The sequence below is a fragment of the Tenrec ecaudatus genome, chromosome 8, assembly GCF_050624435.1.
Source record: "Tenrec ecaudatus isolate mTenEca1 chromosome 8, mTenEca1.hap1, whole genome shotgun sequence".
In the NCBI taxonomy this organism is placed as follows: domain Eukaryota; kingdom Metazoa; phylum Chordata; class Mammalia; order Afrosoricida; family Tenrecidae; genus Tenrec; species Tenrec ecaudatus.
In genome coordinates this window covers 77,842,128-77,864,371 of record NC_134537.1, presented here as the reverse complement: position 1 = coordinate 77,864,371, position 22,244 = coordinate 77,842,128, and the positions used below count along the sequence as shown (strand labels likewise).

At 43.9% G+C, this 22,244-nt stretch overlaps 1 pseudogene; it reads right to left on the bottom strand.

Moving 5' to 3' along the window:
- Window positions 1–1,439: 1,439 nt before the first annotated feature.
- Window positions 1,440–11,366, bottom strand: LOC142455437 (asparagine--tRNA ligase, cytoplasmic-like; annotated as a pseudogene).
- Window positions 11,367–22,244: the final 10,878 nt, after the last annotated feature.

Here is a 22,244-nt window from a genome sequence, read left to right as displayed (position 1 = left end):
TATAGCTCTTATCACAATCCATACATTCATCCAATGTGTCAAGCACATTTGTACATTTATTTCCATCATCATTTTCAAAACATTTTCCCTACTTGAGCCCTTGGTATCAGCTCATTATTTTTCTTCCCTCCCCCCAAAATGATTTAATTTTAGATTCATCCCAATTTCTGCTGTCTCTGAGTAGTAAATTATTTGTCCCCATATACCAAGAGTTTACTATGGTTCAACAGTATTGCTCTAACATCTTTACATTTACACATTTAAAAGTTCTTGTGTATTTATAGGATGTTTCCTACAAATCTCAGTTTTCAAGCAGAATATGTATTGTTCTCACACTATCCCATTTAGATGTTTTTAATACATATTCTGGGTTACATCTATGTGACTATTATCTTGTTCATTCTTTTTTTGGGGGGAGGGGAAGGATTCAATTTCATTACCCTTATATCATTTTAGCAATACTCAGCAACTTTAACTCTGATTGCATGGATGTGCACGCTATGGAAAAGAAAAATTATGCAGCAAAGTATTATTTCTGGGTGTCCATTGACTGACTGCTGGGAACAGAGTCTATTGGGAGAGTACATGATATGCATTTTGGGAGAGCAGGTAACCTTTTATCGGAAAGGAAGCCGTTCCCTAAACCTGCCGTTTGTGAGAGGACACGGTCGCGAAGGCGATTCCTGAGAGGGTATGCTCTTCTACTTGGGACTACAAGGAGACAGCCTGCCTCCCTGGCTTGGACGCTGTCTCTTGGTCACTGAACTATCAGAACATATACAAAAGAACATATACACATGTATATGACCTGACTCCATTATTTACTTCACCAAAACTATGGTCTCATGGCAAATTCTTCAAAAACATTTCTGCCTTTACAAATTCATCCTATCAATCTATATGCTTCATTCACAATTAGTAGTGGCCTGACACATTCACCAAGAGTCCTGACGGATGCAATCGACTATTGGCATTTGATCCCTGTGTCCATTGCTGAATTAGACCCTGCTTGGAAACCGACAGACCCCGGAACCAAACTGCTGGTTTTCACTCGAGAGTACACGGAAAGGACAGAAACTCACGTCACTGGATTTTCTCAGAGCATACTTTTAACTGGCAGGCACGGCCCTGAGTGGACGATGGGCAACTGGGCACCGACATACCGCGACAGACCCTCTCCTGACAGTTACAGGTCACGGATCTCGTCCGAATGCTCTCTGGGGGTTCGGTTTCTGAACAGGACAAGAGAAACGTCACTCGCTATCCAGGCAAGTGAACAGCGCTGACTTTTTATGATTGTAGAAGCCATCAACTTCAGAAGGAAAGAGAGCTGAGAGACCAACGAATCGAAAATGGAAGATTTTGGCTTTAAGGAGGAGAGAGCTGAAACGCCAACGAATGGAAAAAGGAAGATTTGGGCTTTTTTAAAGACCGTCTTCTCCCCTCAGGCTTCGGGAGGAGCTGGTTACGTCTTGCAGCGCTGGACGAATCGAGGGTATAAGCACACATCTCGGATGTGGTACCGATTTAGAATCCAAGTTAAGAACTGTTCCAAGCCCAAGCCATACCCTCCGTGCGGACACGTGCCGTACTTTCTCCGATCCGTGTACCGGTAGTAGGGCGTGGGGTCAATCCCTTCTCGCTTGTAGCCGGCCAGGGGCTCCTCACTGTCCCAGATACGCATGGAGCCCCCACAGTCTCGCGCACGTTAGGCGTCAGCACGTCGACCGACTCGGTCAGGCGGGGGCCCTGGGGCAGCGCTGCAGGTAGAAGGACTTGATGTTCGCAGGAAAGCGGCACAGCAGGATCGGCTCGTTGATGGGTCTGCCATCAGTCTCTCAGGGCTTCTGGGATGTCTTCTCCACATTCATAGAAAGTGCCGTCCTCCTTCTTGATGTTGTGTTTCTTCAGTCACACCATGGCATCGGAATAGTTCATCCGCTTATAGGGCCGCTTGGGGGGGCTTGAAGTTCGGGTTGAGGTCAAACACAACGCTCGCCACAGGCGACTTCGGGACCCTGTCCACCACGTCGCACACCTGAAGGTCTTCAAAGGTCAGGGACGGGCACTCGGCTTCCACGTGGGTGTACTCGGCCAGGTGCCCTGTACGACTGTGCGATGCAGAACACGTCTCGGAGAGCCGGGAGGCAGGTCTCCAAGTAGAGCTGGGAGGACTGGGTCAGAAAGGCCATTTCTCCTAAGCAGTCCAGCTTGAAAAGCGTGGAACCCCCTTCCACCTGCGTCTGCACCAGCGTCGGAGGCAGTAGCCCCTGTCGAAGAAGTGCTCTCCGAAGCACCTGGTAACCATGGAGCGGGCTTTCATGATCCTGGACGTGGTCTCTCCTCGCAGAATCATGTGCCTGTTGTTCAGCTGGACGTCGACGTCCGGCTCCTCGTTGATCGGGTTATCCGCCCCTCGCGCGGGGGCCAAGCCAATCAGCTCCCAGAAGCCGCAGCTCAGCTCATGGCCCCCAGGAGCCTGCTTGCCCTCCGGGGTAAGGTTGAGCATTTCATACTCTGCGACACTGCTCTCGGTGGATAAGACCATCCCCTTGTAGCACTGACACAGCTCGTCTGACAGGATGCACGCGAGGAAGCCCGAGCCGTCACGCAGCACCAGAAGCATCAAGTTCCTTCCTTGCCTCCGCAGCCTGTGGACCCAGCCGAACACCTTGACTCTCTGGCCTCTGTGGGCTTCCAGAGCGTCAATCTTCACACATTGCGGCTCTGGAAGACTCGCGTCATTCTTAATGGTGATCTTCCGCGCTTCTTCCAGGTTTTTCTCCCTCCGCAAAGTGTCTTTGACCTCTTTCTTTTCCCGGGACTCGCTCTTCATTTGTTCCTTGTGCCACAACTTCCTAATGTTCTTCAACTGAGACTTGGAAATAACGTCCCACTTCTCATTTTCTTTTTGTGAATCTACGTAAATAGTAGGGAAGGGTTCTTTTCCTACTGACAGCAAAGCCTTCAGACCTGTTTTAAAAGGCGTTTCCTGGGTTCCATCACCTGTGGCATCATCACCCTCTCGATCTGAGACGTAGAGCTCTCCCAACCCCGTCCCTGCGGTCGCCTCAGTCAACTCCAAGGACTTGGACTCCGACGCTGCGGCCTAGCAAGAACCCCAGCGCTCCCCCACGGCCTCCTTTATCCGGGCTCCTTGTTCATTCTTCTTTGACAACTACTAATACATTCAATAATTACTGTTATTTCTGTGTACCACACTGGCTCGGACATCAGTAATATAGCAATAAAGAAGATACACGTGGTTTGTGCAGACAACAACCTGGTACAGAAGAGAGACTAGACTTCCTTTCTTTTTTCCCCCCCCCCCCTTCAACAATCATTACTGCCGACCTCGCTCACAGTTGCAACCAAAACCCCTAAAGGGAGCACAAAAGGAAAGTCTCTGAGGGCTGCTTAACAGCAGCAAAGAGACAGGGGAGTCTCTGGAAAACTAGAAAACTGTTCCTTGACACAGTGCCTTTCCAAGATTGTGTTTTCTTTCCTTAATTACCTGATTTGGACCCAAAAGGTGCCTGGCAACTTGAGTCACAGTTGGTTCAGATAGTAACAACTTCAAAAGGACCCCCTCGCCCCATTTAAAAATTTTTTCTGGCTAGAGAACTGAGCTGAAGCATACAGGGAATAAGAAATACTTGCCCGGCCATCTAGCTGAGAAACATCGAAGCCCACATGGAGGAAGCACACCAGCTTGGCTGACCACAAGGTGTAGAAGGGACCAGTTATCAGACATGAAAGAACTAAAAATCATATCAATGGGAGCCCACGTCCCTGATACGATCACTGAAGACAAACGTGTGCACAAGCAAATGTGGTGAAGAAAGCTAATGGTGCCTAGCTATCAAAAGATATAACGTCTGGGGTCTTAAAGGCTCGAAGACAAACAAGTGGCCATCTAGCTGAGAAGCAACAAAGCTCACATGGAAGAAACACAGCCTGTGTGACAACGAGCTGTCAAAGGGATCAGGTTTCAAGCATTAAGGAACAAAAAATTCATATCATTGAAAATGTGGGTGAGTGCAGAGTGGAGACTCAAAGCCCATTGGCAGCCAACCGGACACCCCTTACAGAAGGGTTGTGGGGAGGAGATGAACTAGTCAGGGTGCAGGGTAGCAATGATGAAACATATAACTTTCCTCTAGCTCTTAAATGTCGTCATCACCCCCCCCCCACTATCATGATCCCAATTCTACCTTACAAATCTGGCTAGACCAGAGGATGTACATAGGTACAGATAGCAACTGGAAACACAGGGAATCCAGGACAGATGACTCCTTCAGGACCAGTGGTGAGAGTGGTGATGCCTGGAGGGTGGAGAGAATGTGGGGTAGAAAGGGAGAACTGATTACAAGACTCTATATATAGCCTCCTCCCTGGGGGAGGGACAGCAGAGAAGAAGGCAGAGGGAGACGTCGGACAGTGTAACATATGAGAAAATAATAATAATTTATGAATGATGAAGGGTTCATGAGGTAGGGGGTAGTGGGGAGGGAGGGGGAAAATGAGCAACAGATATTAAGGGCTCAAGTAGAAGGCAAATGTTTTGAGAATGATGAGAGCAACAAATGTACATATGTTCCTGACACAATGGCTGGATGTATGGATTGTGATAAGAATTGTATGAGCCCCCAATAAAATGATTAAAAAATAAAGAATAATGACTGGCAAATCAAAAAAAAAAAAAAAAAGGAACTTGCCTGCTTGTCCTGCTGTAAAGGCAGATCCATTTGTAGAGAGCTACACTGCCATGGCGGCAACAAGCAGACCCAGGACTCCCAAAGAAAATGATCTTTAAGGACTGAGAAACGAAGACAAGGGCCTCCAGAGTCAGGCAAGGTGAGAGCGGTCCCAGAGAGGACTTAATTGAGAAAGACTATCCCCTATTCCTGTGTATGAATCTACATGAGTCTTGAGCTTACCCTGGTGCTGTAAATGCACAGAACAGAGTCAGGAAAGCATTGTGAAGGCCTGGAGAGCTGGTGTAGGACACACACCGCTGCCTCAGTCATAGACTAACCCCTGCAGTGGAGCGGCATGTCTTCATCAGGCTTTCAACCTGTGTCTGTGACGCTCCCCCCGCATGACTGGGTGGGGAGATGCAAGTAGGGGTTGGGTGCGCCTCCTGGAGGGGATTGCACAGTTTGTGTCTCCTCCTTCCCAGCCTCTACCCCTACTACCTCCACCCTCAGCTATCGTGATGAGTGTTCTTTGAAGCAGGAAGAGCAAGAAAAAGCCCAGAAGCACTGGAAGAGCATGTTCCAGATCTCTGTCTGAGATTGGAGAGGTTGGAACCAGGTGGAGAGACTGTGGCATGGAGATTATGGGACAGACAGCCAGAGGAGCGGCGCAGACTCCAGGACTGTGAGACAGAGAGCGAGGTGGGCTTCCTGCTCCCAGAAAGCAGAAGGAAGACAAGGAACCATGTGACCGAGGGGCTGAGGATCAGAGCAGGACTTGTCTGAGAAGAGGTGTTGCTGTTGATCCGACATTAGGTGCCCTGTAACTCCCCTGAGAAATACCCCGGGTGGCTGAGTATTGTCTGTGAGTTCCATGTGGCCGTTTCAATGAATTATCAACCCCAACATAGATGTAGAGTGGTGTGACGTCACAATAGGTAAAGAAGGATGAAGCAGATACATGTCTGACCCCTGCCTCATGGCCACCAGGAAGCCAGAGGTGGTCAGATGTGGCGCCACGTTGTTCTCAAAGATCATAGCAGAGGTTAAAAAGAATTGAAAGTGGAAACGTTTCCCACAGAAGGTAAAAGAGAACTTGATCTTCAAACCTGACAAGGGTGAGTGCCTGCAAAAACAAATAATCACAACAAATCGTATGCTCTCTAAGCATTTAAACAGGACAGAGCTGAGGCCACAATATTCAGTATGTCCCAGACACAGTGCAAAATTTCTCAATCTACAAATAAAAAGAAAATATGACCTTTTCTCACAGGACAAGGTGGTCAACAAATGCCAACCATGAGATGACTCACATACTAGAATTAACTCATTAAGCAGACTATAAGCATGCTAGACTAGTCAATCTTGCAGTTAGCGACCCAATGTCTACCTGAAGGAACCAATAGGGCTCCTTCAACAGAGAAACAGAAACCATGACAGGAAATAAGTGGAAATTTTAGAATCGATTTTTAAAAATACAGTTTAACATAAGATAACTTTTCACTGGAAAAAAATTTCACTGGATTGTCTCAATAGCAGAATGGAGATGACATAAGCAGATCCTACAAACTGGATCAATATAAACATTTCCAATCTAAAAACTTGAAATAGATTTAATTCAAAATAAACAGAGCCAGCTAATGGGACACAGAGGGGACGGGGCAAACAACAACAGCATGTGTTATGCTGTCCCCTTACTGGAGCAGACTGTGACAGAGGACATTTCTGGGGTCACATTGGGGGGGTAAGCAGAATGGTCTGAACCCCCCAAAATGAAGTGAATCAAGAAGAGAGCATACCTGGATAGACAATCCAGAGGAGAAAACAACAGGACTGGCAGTTCCAGGGGGACCTGGGACAGGGGGAGGTGGGGGAAAGGAAGAGGAGTTAAAAAACTCAGGGACAAGGGAGCAATAAGTGATCCAAAATCGGTGGTAAGGAAGGTGTAGGAGGCCTGATAGGGCTTGAGCAAGGGAATGTAACCTAGAGGAAATACTGAAGCCCAAATGAAGGCTCATGATGGTGGGGCAGGAGGAAAGTCAAAGGAAACAGAGGAAAGAACTAGGAGGCTAAGGGCATTCATAGAGGTCTAAATACAGGTATGTACATATGTAAATATATTTATTTATGACAATGGGGAAATAGATCTATGTGCATATATTTATAGATTTAGCATTACGGTAGCAGATGGACATTGGGCCTCCACTCAAGTACTCCCTCAATGAAAGAATACTTTGTTCTATTAAACTAGCATTCCATGATGTTCACCTTCCTGACATGATTGCTGAAGACAAAGCGGGTGCATAAGCAAATGTGGTGAAGAAAGCTGATGGTGCCCAGGTATCAAATGATATAGTGTTGGGGGTCTTAAAGGCTTGAAGGTAAACAAGCGGCTATCTAGCTCAGAAGCAGCAAAGCCCACATGGAAGAAGCACACCAGCCTCTATGATCATGAGGTGCCCAAGGGATCCGGTTTCAGGCAACAAAAAAGAAAAAATCATATCATTGTGTACTAGCCTTCCAAATACGATCTCATTGAAGACAAATGAATGCATAAACAAATATGGTGAAGAAAGCTGATGGTGCCCAGCTATCAAAAGATATAGCGTCTGGGGTCTTAAAGGCTTGAAGGTAAACAAGTGGCCATCTAGCTGAGAAGCAACAAAGCTCACATGGTAGAAACACACCAGCCTGTGTGATCAAGAGGTGCCAAAGGTATCAGGTATCAGGCATCAAGGGAAAAAAATCATATTGTTATGAATGAGGGAATACAGTTTGGGGACCCAATGCCCATCTGTGGACAACTGGACATCCCTTTACAGAAGGGTCGCAGGGAGGAGATGAGCCAGTCAAGGTGCAGTGTAGCAACGATGAAACATACAACTTTCCTCTAGTTCCTCAATGCTTCCTCCCCCCACTATCATGATCCCAATTCTACCTGATAAATCAGGCTAGACCACAGGATGTACGCTGGTACAGATAGGAACTGGAAACACAGGGAATCCAGGACAGATGATCCCTTAAAGGCCAGTGGTGAGAGTGGCGATATTGAAAGGGTGGAGATAAATGGGGTAGAAAGAGGGAACCAATTACAAGGATCTACATATAACCTTCCCTCTGGGGGATGGATAACAGAAAAGTGGGTGAATGGAGACATCAGACAATGTAAGATGTAAAAAATAATAATAATTTATAAATTATCAAGGGTTCATGAAGGAGGGGGGAGTGGGGAGGAAGGGGTAAATGAGGAGCTGATACCAAGGGCTCAAGTAGAAAGCAAATGTTTTGAGAATGATGATGGCAACTAATGTGCAAATGTGCTGGACACAGTGGATGGGTTGTGAGAAGGGTTGTATGAGCCCCCAATAAAATGATTTAAAAAAATAAGATTGAGGGGACAATATAAAAAAATCAAATGGATGTTTAGTCCATTGAAATCTAAGAAGGAGAAGGGAAAGATGCAGAACAATTATTTGAAAAAATGGAATGGTTAAAACCAGATTTGGTAAATAAAACTATAAATGCACTCATCCGAGAAGCTCTGTGAATGGCAGTCATGATAAAACTGAAGAAAACCACGGGGAGCCATTTCACAGCCGGACAGCAAAGGGACAAAGGGAGGGAGTGAGGGAGAGAGGAGGCAAAGAAAGAAAGTAGAAAACGGGAAAATAGAGGGAACTATAACAGCAGTCAGACAAAAACAGTACGTGACCGAATGAGTTGAATAACAGCAGCTTTCTCATCTTCAAGGTGCTGCGTGAAAATGCACAAAGGTGAGCCCACGACTCAGTATCCAGCAAGGCTTTCCTTCAGAAATGAAGACAGACAAAAAGAAGTCCAAGTGATACAAACAAGGAAAATTTGTCACCAGTACACCAACACTAAAACTTCGCTAAAGAAAAGTCTCCAGACTAAAGGAAATTTGAATTTTCAGGAATGGAGGAAGAGCAACAGAAATGATAAATGTTTGAGTAAATAGAGTGGACGCGTTTTCTCATTCGACGCACTTGAAATGTGCAATGATATACTTAAAAGCAAACAGCATGATCTAGTGGGTTGGCGTGTATGCAGTTGCAACAATACACGAGAGCATTACATGAAGAAGGGGAGCTTGAAGGGACCTATATTGCTGTAAGGTTCTTTTTCATGTACAATGGGGAGCATGTTAACTGCAAGTAGGATACAAGAGCCTCGGGATCCTGCTGGAGCAGCACTGGACTGCCAACAGCAGGGCTGAGCATTCAAACCCATCACCAAACTCCGAGGGTGAAAGTTGAGGCTATCTGTTTCCATAAAGATTTTTGAAGCCCCGCAAACCCTACATAAAGCCAAGATGAGTCTAAATCAACTAAATGATGGTGGGGTTTTGTTGTTGTTTCCTAAATAGACTCTGAAGTGTGAAGTATGCGTGTCCTTCAGGAGCCCTGGGCGTATGAGGGGCTGCTAACCGCAGGGACAATAGTTTGAAATCACCAGCCCTTCTTCTTCTTCCCTGTCCTATGGGGTTGCTGAGTTGGAATCTACTCACTGGCAGTGAGTTTGGAGGGGTGTGTGTGTGTGTGTGTGTGTGTGTGTGTGTGTGTGTTTATCCTTAGAACTACTACAAAAGAAAAAAAATAATACAATTACATATAGCCAAACAAGCAATTGTCTAATTGAAATAAAATATTAAAGAACATTCAAGCAATCTAGAAGACAGGAAGGGGGAGCACAACATACTTGTGCAATATTCTGGCTTGCTCAGTGTTATTCTCCAACACCCTAATGTGGAGGCGTTCATTCATTTCCCATCTTCCATAGTCATTGTCCAGCTTTCACGTGTTGTGACACAAATACCACAAGGGGGTGGCTTAACAACAGAAATATATTTTCTCACGGGAGGCTAGAAGTTCAAGTTCAGGAAAAGGCTTTCTATTTCTATCTGTTTTGGACAAAGATTCTTGGTTCATCTGAGCTTCTGTTCCTGTCTAATTCATGTGGCTTTTCTGAATTTCTGCTTGCTTTTCTGTATAGGCTGGCTCTTTTAATATCTCAAATGTGGTTGACTCCATAAATACTGTCTCATTAACCTAACAAGGAAATCCCATTCCAAAACGAGTGCTCGGTGATGCCACGGCCTGTAGCGCACCAGCCCATGATGGGCTCATTTGGAGAGACTTTCTTGTGCAAGTCATACATGTTGTTAGCAACTTCCATGTCCACGGCCACCTCGTCTTCAGACAAATTGTGAGGCACTGAAAAGCAATTGGTCACGTCCCGTGGGTGCTTGTTTACAGTGCCCAGCAGGGTCCCGACAACCCGGGCCGCGCCCTCGTGGCGTCGTTGGTCGCTGCCCACGATGGAGACTAAGATGACCTGGTGCAGAGGGACCACGCGGCCGCCAGGGAAGGATGGCGCGGGGGGTGGGTCTGCGCGGGGCTTGCACGGAGGCCGAGTTCTGGCCCGAGGAAGGCCTCGGCCGTAGCTGGTACCGCTTTGGGGTCGGACCCCGCGGCAGGAGCCGGAGGCTGAGTGGGACCTGGAGCCGAGGCTGGGCCCCGGGACGGGCGCCCGAGACGTGGGTACTGCAGCCACCGGGGTGGGGGCAGGAGTGGCGGGGGGAACACTCGCTGGGGGAGTCAGTGTAACCACCTTGTCGAAAAAGAAGGAGCCGAGAGGGGGACCATTGGGAAATGTTAATGACCTTTGAGCAGTTTAGAGCAGACGTTGAGCATTGAGTATTTAGGATGCAACACCGCACAGCGTCATTCAGCCTTTTAAGCCTAGAATACCACTCCCTTTCCATTAAAGAAACACCTCTACTACGTTTTTAAAGAGAGAGAGATCTATAGTGCACTGAGCAGTCAAAGGACAGCATGGCACTGAGCATAACAAAGACAGTGCTGCTGCTGGGCAGGAAACCAACTAGATGAAGCTACTTCTTCTCATTACTAATGTATCAGGGATGTCACAGGACTGGGCAGTGTTTCCTGATGTCAGAACTAACCCCCAAACTATAATGTATCACTGATGATAGGCTAATTTCGGTTAGCTTTTCTTGAGTTGGCTCCTGACTTAGTGTGGCTGCAGACCCAAATGAATGAAATGCTGCCCTGTTTACACAGTCCCCAGGTAGATGGTATCCATAGACTTGTCACTGGCTCCTTTTTGGAAGTAGAACATCAAACTTTTCTTCATAGTCTGTCTTAGACTAAAAACTCCACTGAAATGTCATCACTTTCTTAAACCTATACAATCAATAAAGCAATGAATCAAAATCTGGTGTGCAACACTGACTGTCTGAAATCTTCAGACTATGAGCTGAATACAGAATTGTGAAGAGATGTGCAGTAACAAATCCTTATGTAGTAGTTCTACTGTGCTGATATAATGGACATAAATAAATTCAAGAATATAATATTAAGATATTGCAGATAAATTAATATAATTATTTCATTATATCTAGTTACAAGCTTGTATACTTTAATTTTCAATAGTGGCTCATTTATTTTTTTATTTGTTGGTAATTTATTTGTTGGCAGTTTGGTTAACCATGCTTTTTAAAAGATGTATAATTAGTTGGGAGTTAATACATACATCATTCCATAGTTCACCCAAGTCAAGCAGACTTGTGTAATTGCTACCACAGTCAGTGTCCAAACGTTCTTTATCTTCCGGGCTCCTTGACATTGCCGCCCTTTCATCCCAGCGCCCCCGCTGTCCTCCGCTGGGGTGGTGGCTCAAGCCTTCAAAAGAGCAAATCTCTACGCCCCTTCAAGGCCGGAGCTACAACCGGCACAATGTTCGCTTTTGTTCTATTCTGCGGTAGGTAGGCATTGCACAGGTCAGACCACATTCCAGAGGAGGGAAAACGCATTCCGCCTCTCCATGGGGAAGAGGGACAAGTGCACACACTGCTGACAGGAATTGTCAGCAGCCATCTTTGGACAAAATCTACCACATTCATCTCTCCCTGGACTACTTTCTGTCTTCCTCACTCGCATATACAACTCTATGAAGATGGAATTTTGTGGTTTCGTTAACTATTGTGTCTACAGCATCCGGAGAAGGCACTACGTATATGTATTTGGACACATCACTTGAATGATTTTCTTAATTCTAGGTCTCCTGCTAGTTCTTGCACCAACCTTCCCATATAGTTTTTTTAAATGACTTAAATGTTGGTATAATGAATATTAATGTAATAAATATTGAATTTTTTAACTAGGAAGAGTTAAAGCAATTGGTTTGTCTTTAGGCACTGTGGTTTATTCAACTGGTTGTTTGTTCTAATATTGTATGTTAGAAGGCTTGCTAGATGGCAAGATTTTAGATAAAGCTTATATTTTTATTTCATTCTATTTCTGTCCTAATTGAAGGTATCTAATATAGGGTTCCCTTTGCCTTGCTTTTTTTAAAAACAATTTATTAGGGGCTCATACAATTCTTATCACAGTCCATACATATACATTCATCAATTGTATAAAGCACATCTGTACATTCTTTGCCCTAATCATTTTCTTTTTTTTTCTCCTCTTTTCTTTTTTTACATTTTATTAGGGACTCATACAACTCTTATCACAGTCCATACATATACATACATCAATTGTATAAAGCACATCCATACATTCCCCTCCCCAATCATTCTCAAAGCATTTGCTCTCCACTTAAGCCCTTTGCATCAGGTCCTCTTTTTTTTCCCCCTCCCTCCCCACTTCCCACTCCCTCATGTGTCCTTGGTAATTTATACATCGTTATTTTGTCACATCTTGCCCTATCCGGAGTCTCCCTTCCGCCCCCTCTCTACCGTCCCTCTCCTAGGGAGGAGGTCACATGTGGATCCTTGTAATCAGTTTCCCCTTTCCAACCCACTCACCCTCCACTCTCCCAGCATCGCCCCTCACACCCTTGGACCTTGCTTTTTATACTTACTTTTAAAACAAACCCATTTTAAAGAATAAAAGACAAATTGGTTTGGAGCTTGGTATAGTTTATTGTGCCAACCTGGCAGATAAACACAAATGGGATTAATTGAAGGGCGGAGAGATAAGTGGCTTGATGAGCCTCACCTTTCTTGTCTCTCGCTCTTTAATCATCGGACCAGTGTGCAGCTGCCTTGCTTGGTCTTTTCCTCAATTTAAAGGGCACACTACCTGTGGGCCACCTAGCCTGTGGACTGTGTCGCTGTAAGTTGAGGTTCCTTTAAGACCACAGGAATGAAATTTACATCTCCGGAGCTGAGGACTGACAGTTGACCTGCCTGGCTGTTGGCTGCCTGTGCTGGGATAGCCTAGCTCTCTCTCTCTACAGAGGACGACCGGACGGCCCTTAAGACCTGAAGGACTGCTAGTGTCTCACAACTCTCTCATGGGAGTGAGTCGCACTGAGCCATTTGTACTGCTTTATAATTTAACTATTCATTTCTTGTATTATATAGCTATCTTTATAAATAAATATATATATATATATATACATACATAAAATTATCAGCAACCCAGTTTTATCTCTCTAGAGAACCCTGTCTAACACAGAGCTCTTCTTTGGAACCTCATTTAATACGATGGATTATATGATTATGGAAGTTTTATGGAAGGCTTGTTTCCTTATAGTGTTTTATCCACAGCTCTGCAGGACAGTTTCAACAGTATAGTTATATGCTAGGTTGTGATTTTCTGGAATCTACAGAGTCCACAGTCAGTGAATTGATTATGATTCACAGCTGTCTTATATGGGTTTCTGAGATGGTAAATCTTTTTTTAAAATTTTATTAGGGGCTCATACACCCCCCATCACAATCTATACATACATCAATTGTGTAAAGCACATTTGTATATTCGTTGCCCTTATCATTCTCAAAACACTTGCTCTCCACCCAAGCCCCTGGCATCACGTCCTCATTTCCCCCCTCCCTCATGAACCCCTGATAATTTATAGATTATATTATTTTGTCATATCTTGCTCTGTCACACATCTCCCTTCCCCCACTTTTCTGTTGTCTGTCCCCCAGGGAGGAGGTCACATGCAGATCCTTGAAATAGGTTCCCCCTTCCCACCCCCCATACCCTCCCAGTATCACCACTCACACCACTGGTTCTGAGGGGATCATCCACCCTGGCTTCCCCGTGTTTCCAGTTCCCATCTGTACCAGTGTACCTCCTGTGGTCTAGTCAGGTTTGCAAGGTAGGATTCAGATAATGACAGTGGGAGGGGGGAAAGGAAACATTTAAGAACTAGAGGAAAGTTGTATTTTTGATCGTTGCTATGTCACACTCTTATTGTCTCATCTCCCCAAGACTCTTCTGTAAGGGGATGTCCAGTGGCCTACAAATAGGCTTTGGGTCTCCACTCCGCACTCCCCCACTTATTCACTATGGTAATATTTTTGTTCTGATGATGCCTGATACCTGATCCCTTGAGACCTTGTGATCACACAGGCTGGTGTGCTTCTTCCATATGGGCTTTGTTGCTTCTGAGCTAGATGGCCACTTGTTTACCTTCAAGCCTTTAAGACCCCAGATGCTATATCTTTTGATAGCCGGGCACCATCAGCTTTCTTTGCCACATTTGCTTATGCACCCATTTGTCTTCAGCGATCTTATCAGGAGGTGAGCACAAAATGATATGATTTTTTTTTTGTTCTTTGATGCCTGATAATGGATCCCTCAGTACCTCGTGGTCACACAGGCTGGTGTGCCCATGTGGGCTTTATTACTTCTGAGCCAGATGACCGCTTGTTTACCTTCAAGCCTTTAAGATCCCAGATGCTATCTCTTTTGATAGCCAGGCACGAGATGGTAAATCTTTAAATGAGCTGATAGCCTTATACATTTCTCCCTCATCTTCCCCAAGAGTTAGCCAATCAGGACCTATTTTCTCTTATATTCGTGCCATTCAGTCCAGTGCTGTTGTTAGAAGCTGTCCAGTTGACGCTCACTCAGAGAAACCCTATGTACAACAGAAAGAGACACTTCGCGGTCCCACACCGCCCTCCCAGTGGCTGTTATGTTTGAGTCCTTGTATATTTCAATTATACTTAAATTTATACTTACGTTTGTATGTATATAAATGTATACATACAAATGTATACTTAAATTTGAGTCCTTGGTGGCAGCCACAGTGTCCATGTATCTCACTGAGGGGCTTCCTCATCTTCATTGACCTTCTACTTTACCTTTCCAGGGACTTGTCTTTCTGGAGAACATGTATAAAGTATGCGATATGAAGTCTCACTATCCTCACTTTTTAATGTCTTTAATTTTAATGTTTTATCATCACATGTAAGGAGCATTCTGGCTGCATCTTCCAAGACAGATTTGTTTGTTTTTCAGGCCATCCACAAAATTTCAATATGATGAGCTGATATCAAAAACAAATGGATTAATTAATATATGGTCTTCATGATTCACTGTCCAACATTCACACGCATATGAGGGAATTGAAAAATACCATGACTTGAGTCAGACAAGTGACATCCTTGCTCTTCCACATTTTCCAGGGGCCTTGCAAATTTGACCAATGCTCTGCATCATTTGATTTCTTGATTGCTGCTTCCATGAGAATTGACAGAAATAATGGTGGAATGATCAAATGGTGGAAGGAATGAAAGAACCTTCCTTTGACGAGACCAACACATTCATAAACCCCACCCAAGCCCAAACCCAAACCCATAGACAACGAGTCGATTCTGACTCAGTAACAAAATTATATAGGGCAGAATTGAATTACTCCTTAGGATTTCTATGACTGTAAATCATTACAGGAGTAGACATCCTCAGTTTTACCTCCTCTTTCTCCCAAGGAATGTCTGATGAACTTGAAACACTGACCTTGCAACTAGAAGCCCAATGCTTAGCTCACAGAGCCACTAATGCTCCTTAATAACAACAGAGTTAAAAAAAAACACCTCTAATAATTTTTAAATGTTTTACTGTCCTCCCCTTTTCTTCTTTTACCAGATTACAAAATAAAAACAAAAAAATTTTACGCTCATGACCATTTCTTGTTGCTCTCCTTCCACAGCTCGATTTCCCTGACCTTTAGAACGCTAGTTAAGTTCACGTTCTCCTCCTTCAGAAAAGCCACCAGCAGAGGTTGCTAGCATGCAGGCAGTCGGTACTCCTCTAGAGAAATCTTGTGAGGCAACCTTGCATCTCTCTGGCTGTGCGCTAACTGCCATGGGCATAATCACGGGAAAGCTTTGAATGGCAGGAATGTTACAAGGAATGAGGAATTATTGGGTCGATTTAATCTGGGCCTTACCATACTGTTTTTAAAAGAAGTCGACACACCCCAAAACTGAACTCACAGGTCTTACTCTGTATATTAATATAAAGGAAAAGTTAAGAAAAGGGATTTCTTTCATTTCATAGCCACCAAAAGCACAATCTTGTTATGTTCTCAAGAAAAGAACAATAAATTCTTCTTTTTGTTTGTTTTATAAATAGTTTTATTGGCATATAGTTTACATAGCATGAACTTTAATTGTTCGATCATATTAAGAAGTTCTGTATAATTATCACCACACTTAATTTCAGAACAGTGTTTTTTCTTATTTTTTTAAGCTTAGTGAAATTTATGCATGCAAGACCAATAAAGTCTACATAAGTTAAATCAGAACTATAAAGTGAGTAATCTTGGTTTTAGTTTCATTTGGGGTGGGGGATTTTTCTTTTTAAAGAACATTCCCTTTAAAAGGAGAAAGAGGTCAAAGCTTAATTAAAAATATATTTTGTAGCAATGTATACTTAAATTAGTGAATTTGATATTTTCTGTGCCTGATAAATGTGTAGGGGTACTAGTAGGTTCATTAAAAGTGTTTTACTCAATTCTCTATAAAATTGTGAATGTAATCTCACGTTATTTCCAGAGGTTATCCAAGAAAGGAAGTGGAGAATGTTCTTTTAGAAAACATGAAGTGGGAAAATGTTTAAAACTATTTATAGTAGCACTTAGCTGTGGAAATCCCAGACTTTAACATCTATTTATAAATATTTTTTGGGTTAAAAGGGTGAAACCAGAAATCTTGAAAATGCTACATGCTTTTATCCAGCAGTTAAAACTAATAAGCTGTCGTTGTGTGGTTATGATAAGCAGATACTTATAAGAGTAATTCTGGAAATGATAATAAATATATCTTGACTAGAGACAATATAGTTTAAATTTTACAGAGCAATGTTTTCTCTGATTAAGTGAATTTTGTTTAGACTTCTTATATTTTCAAAATTTCTGCAGATTGGCTTCTGTCTCTCTCCTGTAGGATTTCTAATGATAAATAGAAGGGATGGTGGTTTACAACTATTTGCAGATGGGCTAAAGGATGATTTCCCAACCCTGGGGGGTTAATCTGAACTAAAAAGACTAGAGAGAAACAGCAGCCTCCAAGCATCAGGCTTAAAACAATTCTCTGAGCAACAGCCAAGTCTGAAAGTTCCATCAGACTATGAGAGAGTTACCCCCAACTAATGACACCCCCCCACACACAAAGCTATGTATTTAAATTTTTTTTGCAAAGCAACCTTATCAACTTCAAAGTACCCTCGATCACACTTAATAAACTTGTAAAATCTGTGATTCCATTCTTGGAAACAGTTTTCAAACTCATCTGTTTGAATGGCTAACAGCACCTCCCTCATTTTTTTCGTCACCTCTTCTACATGGTCAAATCGCTGTCCTTTCATGTCCCTCTTCAGTAATGAAGCAAGAAGAAGTTGCATGGGACAAGGTCAGGTGAGTGAGGTGCGTGGGGCAAGAGAGGCAGGCTGGTTTTGTTTTGTTTTTTTACAAAAACTGGTGCATTTAGATGGCTGTGTAAGCAGGTGCATTGTCATGATGGCAAAACCAGTCTCCTGTCTGCCACAAATTGGGCCTTTTTTTGTCCCATACTCTTACACAATCTTTTCAGAACCTCTAAATAGAAAGTTTGATTAACAGTATGACCTGGTGGAACAAACTCCCAATGCACTGCGAGTTCACAGTTTCATCCATTCAGGAAGTTGATGGATGTGTAGAACGAGGTTTGTCATCAATCAACAGTTCACTTTTTTTGGAACAAGAAAACCACTCATACACTTGAGTCCCCCCACCCCCATTGTGCTGCCCTAGTAAGCTGTGTTCCACATCACAACAGTTTCTGCGGCATTTTTACCAAGCAGGAAACAAAATTCACAGCTGCACGCTGTTCTCTTAAATCAGCCCTCACAAAAAAAACCCAAAGTTTGAACGAAATTGCTCTAACAAAAAAATTCACTGTGATCACAGAGAACCTTCCAAAGCGATGCCAGTGGGTGCACCAACTGAGAGCAAGTTGCTGGATGCTCACCCAGTGCGAAAAATGCATACTCTGAAAGCTCTGCCCAGCACAATTCTGGATTTTTCTGGGTATCCCCTTGTAGAAAATCAAACTCTTCTCTAGCTTTGAATATCTGGTGCAGAATTTATAATATGAAAATTACTACCCTATCAATACCCCTTGGAATCATCATATTCGTTTCTTAATAGGTTTTTTTGTAGGCTAAAAGGTCAATGGCGGCCAGGCTGTTGCAGTACAGTGTTAAGAGGTCATGAACATTTGGGTATGTGCAGTGGTTCGAGAGGAAGGGAGACAATTGGGAATGTTTTTTGGAAGCAGAATCAGTAGTCCTTGTTGAAGTATAGTGTGCTAAGAATGAACTTTTTCCTGCTGGAAATTGTTTTTCCTCAGTAATAATCTGGAATCAAGTCATGAAGGATTTCATTTACATGGGTCGACCAGCAGCACTCAAGAAGAAATCAAATAGCATAATGAACTGGGTGACTCTGCTGCAAAAGAGCTCTTTAAAATGTTAACAAGCAAAGATGTCACCTTAAGAACCGAGGTATGCCTGAAGCAAGACAGGCTGTCTTCAGTCATGCATATGGATACAAAGGTTGCTTATGAATAGTAACACCAAAGAAGAGTCAACTCATTGCGATGATGGTACTGGAAATAAATAAAGAATATACTCTGGATTGCCAGATGAAGTAGCAAGTTCATCTTAGAAGAAGTAGAATCACAGTGCTCCTGGAAAGTGAAGATGGTAAGACTTGATCGTGTCTATTTTAGACACGTTGATCAGGAAGGAATGGTCCCTGGAGAAGGATACCGTGATTGCTACAGAAGTCAGAGAAGCAGAAGTGGACTTTCAATGAGATGGATCGTCACAGTCAGGGCAGCAAAAGCTTCAAGCAAAGGAAAGACTGTAAGGGTGGGGCAGGGCTGGGAGATGGTCCTTTCTGTTGCATACAGCGTGGCAATGAGTTGTAACCAAGTGCATGGCATCTAGCTACAACTAACCATCATTTAACCTCTCCCTGTCTCTAAGAGGTTAGCGATAAGATGGTTAAAGATGAGATGAAAACAATGGCAGGGAAACTTCAGAAACCTGTGCCGGCCTCAACTTTTTTGAATGCTCTTCATAAAAGTTCCACTTACCTGGTAGAAGTTATTTAGCTAATGCAGAGCTGTAAGGAGAAGTTCTAAATAGAACCCAATTTGCTTTTGTGTCAGTCAATCTGGGCAGAAAATGCAAGTGTCTAAAATGCAACGTATATGAAACGGAAGGTCTTTTTCCCTACTGTTTCCCACTAAAAAAAGCCAATGCTGTCCAGCCTGTTGTTAGGTGCCACGGAGTTGGTGCTGGCCCGTCGTGACCGTGTGCGACACAGAGTGAAGCACCGCTCGCCCCGCACGCTCCCTATGCTAGAGCCAAACACTGCAGCCACAGCAACAATGAGCACAGCAAACGCCCTGTGAAGCTGAGATGCTCGCGCCTTTGAAACCGGAGGACCAAACTTGTCCAACATTTCCCGTTTGATTATGTGAGTCTGTCTTAGTGATCCCTCCAGTTCAATTTTCAAAAGTATTAGTCACTTAGGCAATTCATTTGTCACCTGGTTACCTGTCTACTCTGGCACCTCGGAGGCCCCTGTCATTTCTGTTTATTCCAGTAGTAGCCACACATGAAGCATTCTTTTCCTTTGATCAAGGCTCTTTGTCCATTTGTACCACAGTGACCTTTTCTCGACAGCTTCATCTTCTCCTGTTTAATAATACTTGGCAGATTTCCTTGAAAACCACATTTGCTGTTTTAACCAGAAGGATCACGTGTGAAAACATTAGCGGGCTGGAGTCTTCATCCTCTTTTAACCACTAATATTTCGAGTGTCTCTAGACAATCACTTGACCTCTTTAAGTTTCCATTTCCTCTGATCTGAAGTGAAATATTGGGCCAAATAGTCTTTGTGGCCCCTCTAGCTCTACCATTGTTTTTGTTTGCTTGCTTGGTTATTGCTGTTGTTTTGTTTTGTTTGTAAATCATTTTATTGGGGGCTGTACAACTCTTGTCTTAAAAGCTCCAGCCCCTCCTTTACTCCAACCATCCCCATCTAATTGGACTAGGCTCTAGGGTTACATTTTCCTGATCACAAACCAGTCCACACACCTGTCGATAATGTCTACAACGTGGTCCTGTCTCTCCAGAATCTACAAATAGTTTAAAAGGAATCCAAATTGGTTTACAAAGAGATCGCTGCTCTCACTCCAAAAGATTTTAAAAATCATTTTATTGGGGGCTCATACAACTCTTATCACAATGCATCCATCCATCCATCTATCCATCCATCCATCCACCCATCCATCCATCCATCCATCCGTCCGTCCGTCCATCCGTCCATCCATCCATCCACCCATCCATCCATCCACCCATCCATCCATCCACCCATCCACCCATCCATCCATCCACCCATCCATCCATCCGTCCGTCCATCCATCCAGCCATCCATCCATCCATCCGTCCATCCATCCAATCTGGCCAAATGTGGCAACATTGCACATTTGTTGTCATCATTTTCAAAACATTTTCTTTCTTCTTGAGCCCAAGGTATCAGCTCCTCATTTTCCCCTCCCTCCCCACCCTTTCTCCCTCATGAACCCTTGATAATTTATAATTTTTTTTCATGTTTTACATTGTCTGATATCTCCCTTCACCCACTTTTCTGTTGTCCATCCCCCAGGGAGGGGGCTATATGTAGATCATTGTGATCGGTTTCCTCTTTCTCCCCTCACCTTCCCCTTCCCCTCCTGGTATCGTTACTCTCATTATTGGTCCTGAGGGGTTTATCTGTCCTGGATTCCCTGTGTTTCCAGCTCTAATCTAAACCAGTGCACATCCTCTGGTCTAGCTGGATTTGTAAGGTAGAACTGGGATCATGAGAGTTGGGGGGAAGAAGCATTAAAGAACTAGAGGACCGTTGTGTATTTCATCGGTGCTGTACTGCACCCTGACTGGCTCGTCTCCCCATGGCCCTTCTGTAAGGGGATGTCTAGGAACTCCATTAGAGGGCTTTTGGAAGCCTGAGACCTTCACTGAAACAATAGCTCACACAAAGTCAGACTTCTCCCTGCCTTAAGTATTTGAGTGAGATAATGAATATAAAGCACTTAATACAGAGGCTCCACAGAGCAAAGGCTAATTAAGTAAATAGCTAAATGGTAGTTTATAGCCTCAAACTTAAGAACAATTCAGACAGTGACAGTAGGATTGGACAGCATTTTGTTCTGTTCAGCATCTAGCAACAATACAATGAAGAAGATGGTGACGAACTATGACTCTACTCCTTTGGCACTTTGTCCTTACATCTTAGGGGCCCAAATCTACCATCTTTGCCTAGTTCTGGCAATATCAACTGCAGGGCTAGTGAAGAGAGTGGTGCTTGGGACTGTGGGGGCTGAGCTGTGATCAACACACAGCAATCATGTCTGGAGGCTGAGTTGAGATGGAATTGAGTCTAGTCAGGGACGAGATCTTTGAGTTCTTAGAGTTTCTCTAGTTCGTCCTTGGTGTCAAATATCCACACTAGTGACACCCACGGGAGTAAGCCCCCAGCGAAGGGAGTTTGTCAGTCAAGGTCGCCTCATCGTCTTTCTCCATTTGCCAGAGTGGGACCTTGGGTGGGAAAGAGGGACAAATCCCTGGAGACTAAAAAGCTTCCCTGCTTTTATAGTTTATCCTTCCTAATACTGGCAACAATCTCTCCTCATCGCCTCTAGCAACTCTTAGTGCATTATCTAGCCCAGCATGGGTTTCTGAACGGCTCAATGCTCTTTTTATCGATTGGCAAGTGTCTTTGAGTGGATTCAGTAATAATTTTTGATAAGAAGTGGAAGGAAGCGGTAACAAAGCTAACTTGTCCTTAAGGCACATAATGTAAGGCCTCATACCACTTACACTTGAAGACAAACCTCGAGAAACGTTGGGCTATGTGGATTCTCTCTGAGGAACAAGCCAACAGATCTCCTAGAGCAAACCTCATTACAGAACTTAGTCACCTCCACCTCTGCTTGCCATTCAGGTCGTCAAATGCCGAGGTGAAGTTTCATCCGAAAGGCCTTTTCCATGTGTCAAAGGCACCAGAAGAATGAGTCTCAAAATGACACAGGGAAGCCCCGCTGAATCCTTGAAGGTAAGGCCTGCGCTCCCCCGGCCACACTATTTTGGGGGAAAATAATGACAACAGTAGGATAGGTGACTCTGAAATCCACGCGTTAAAATC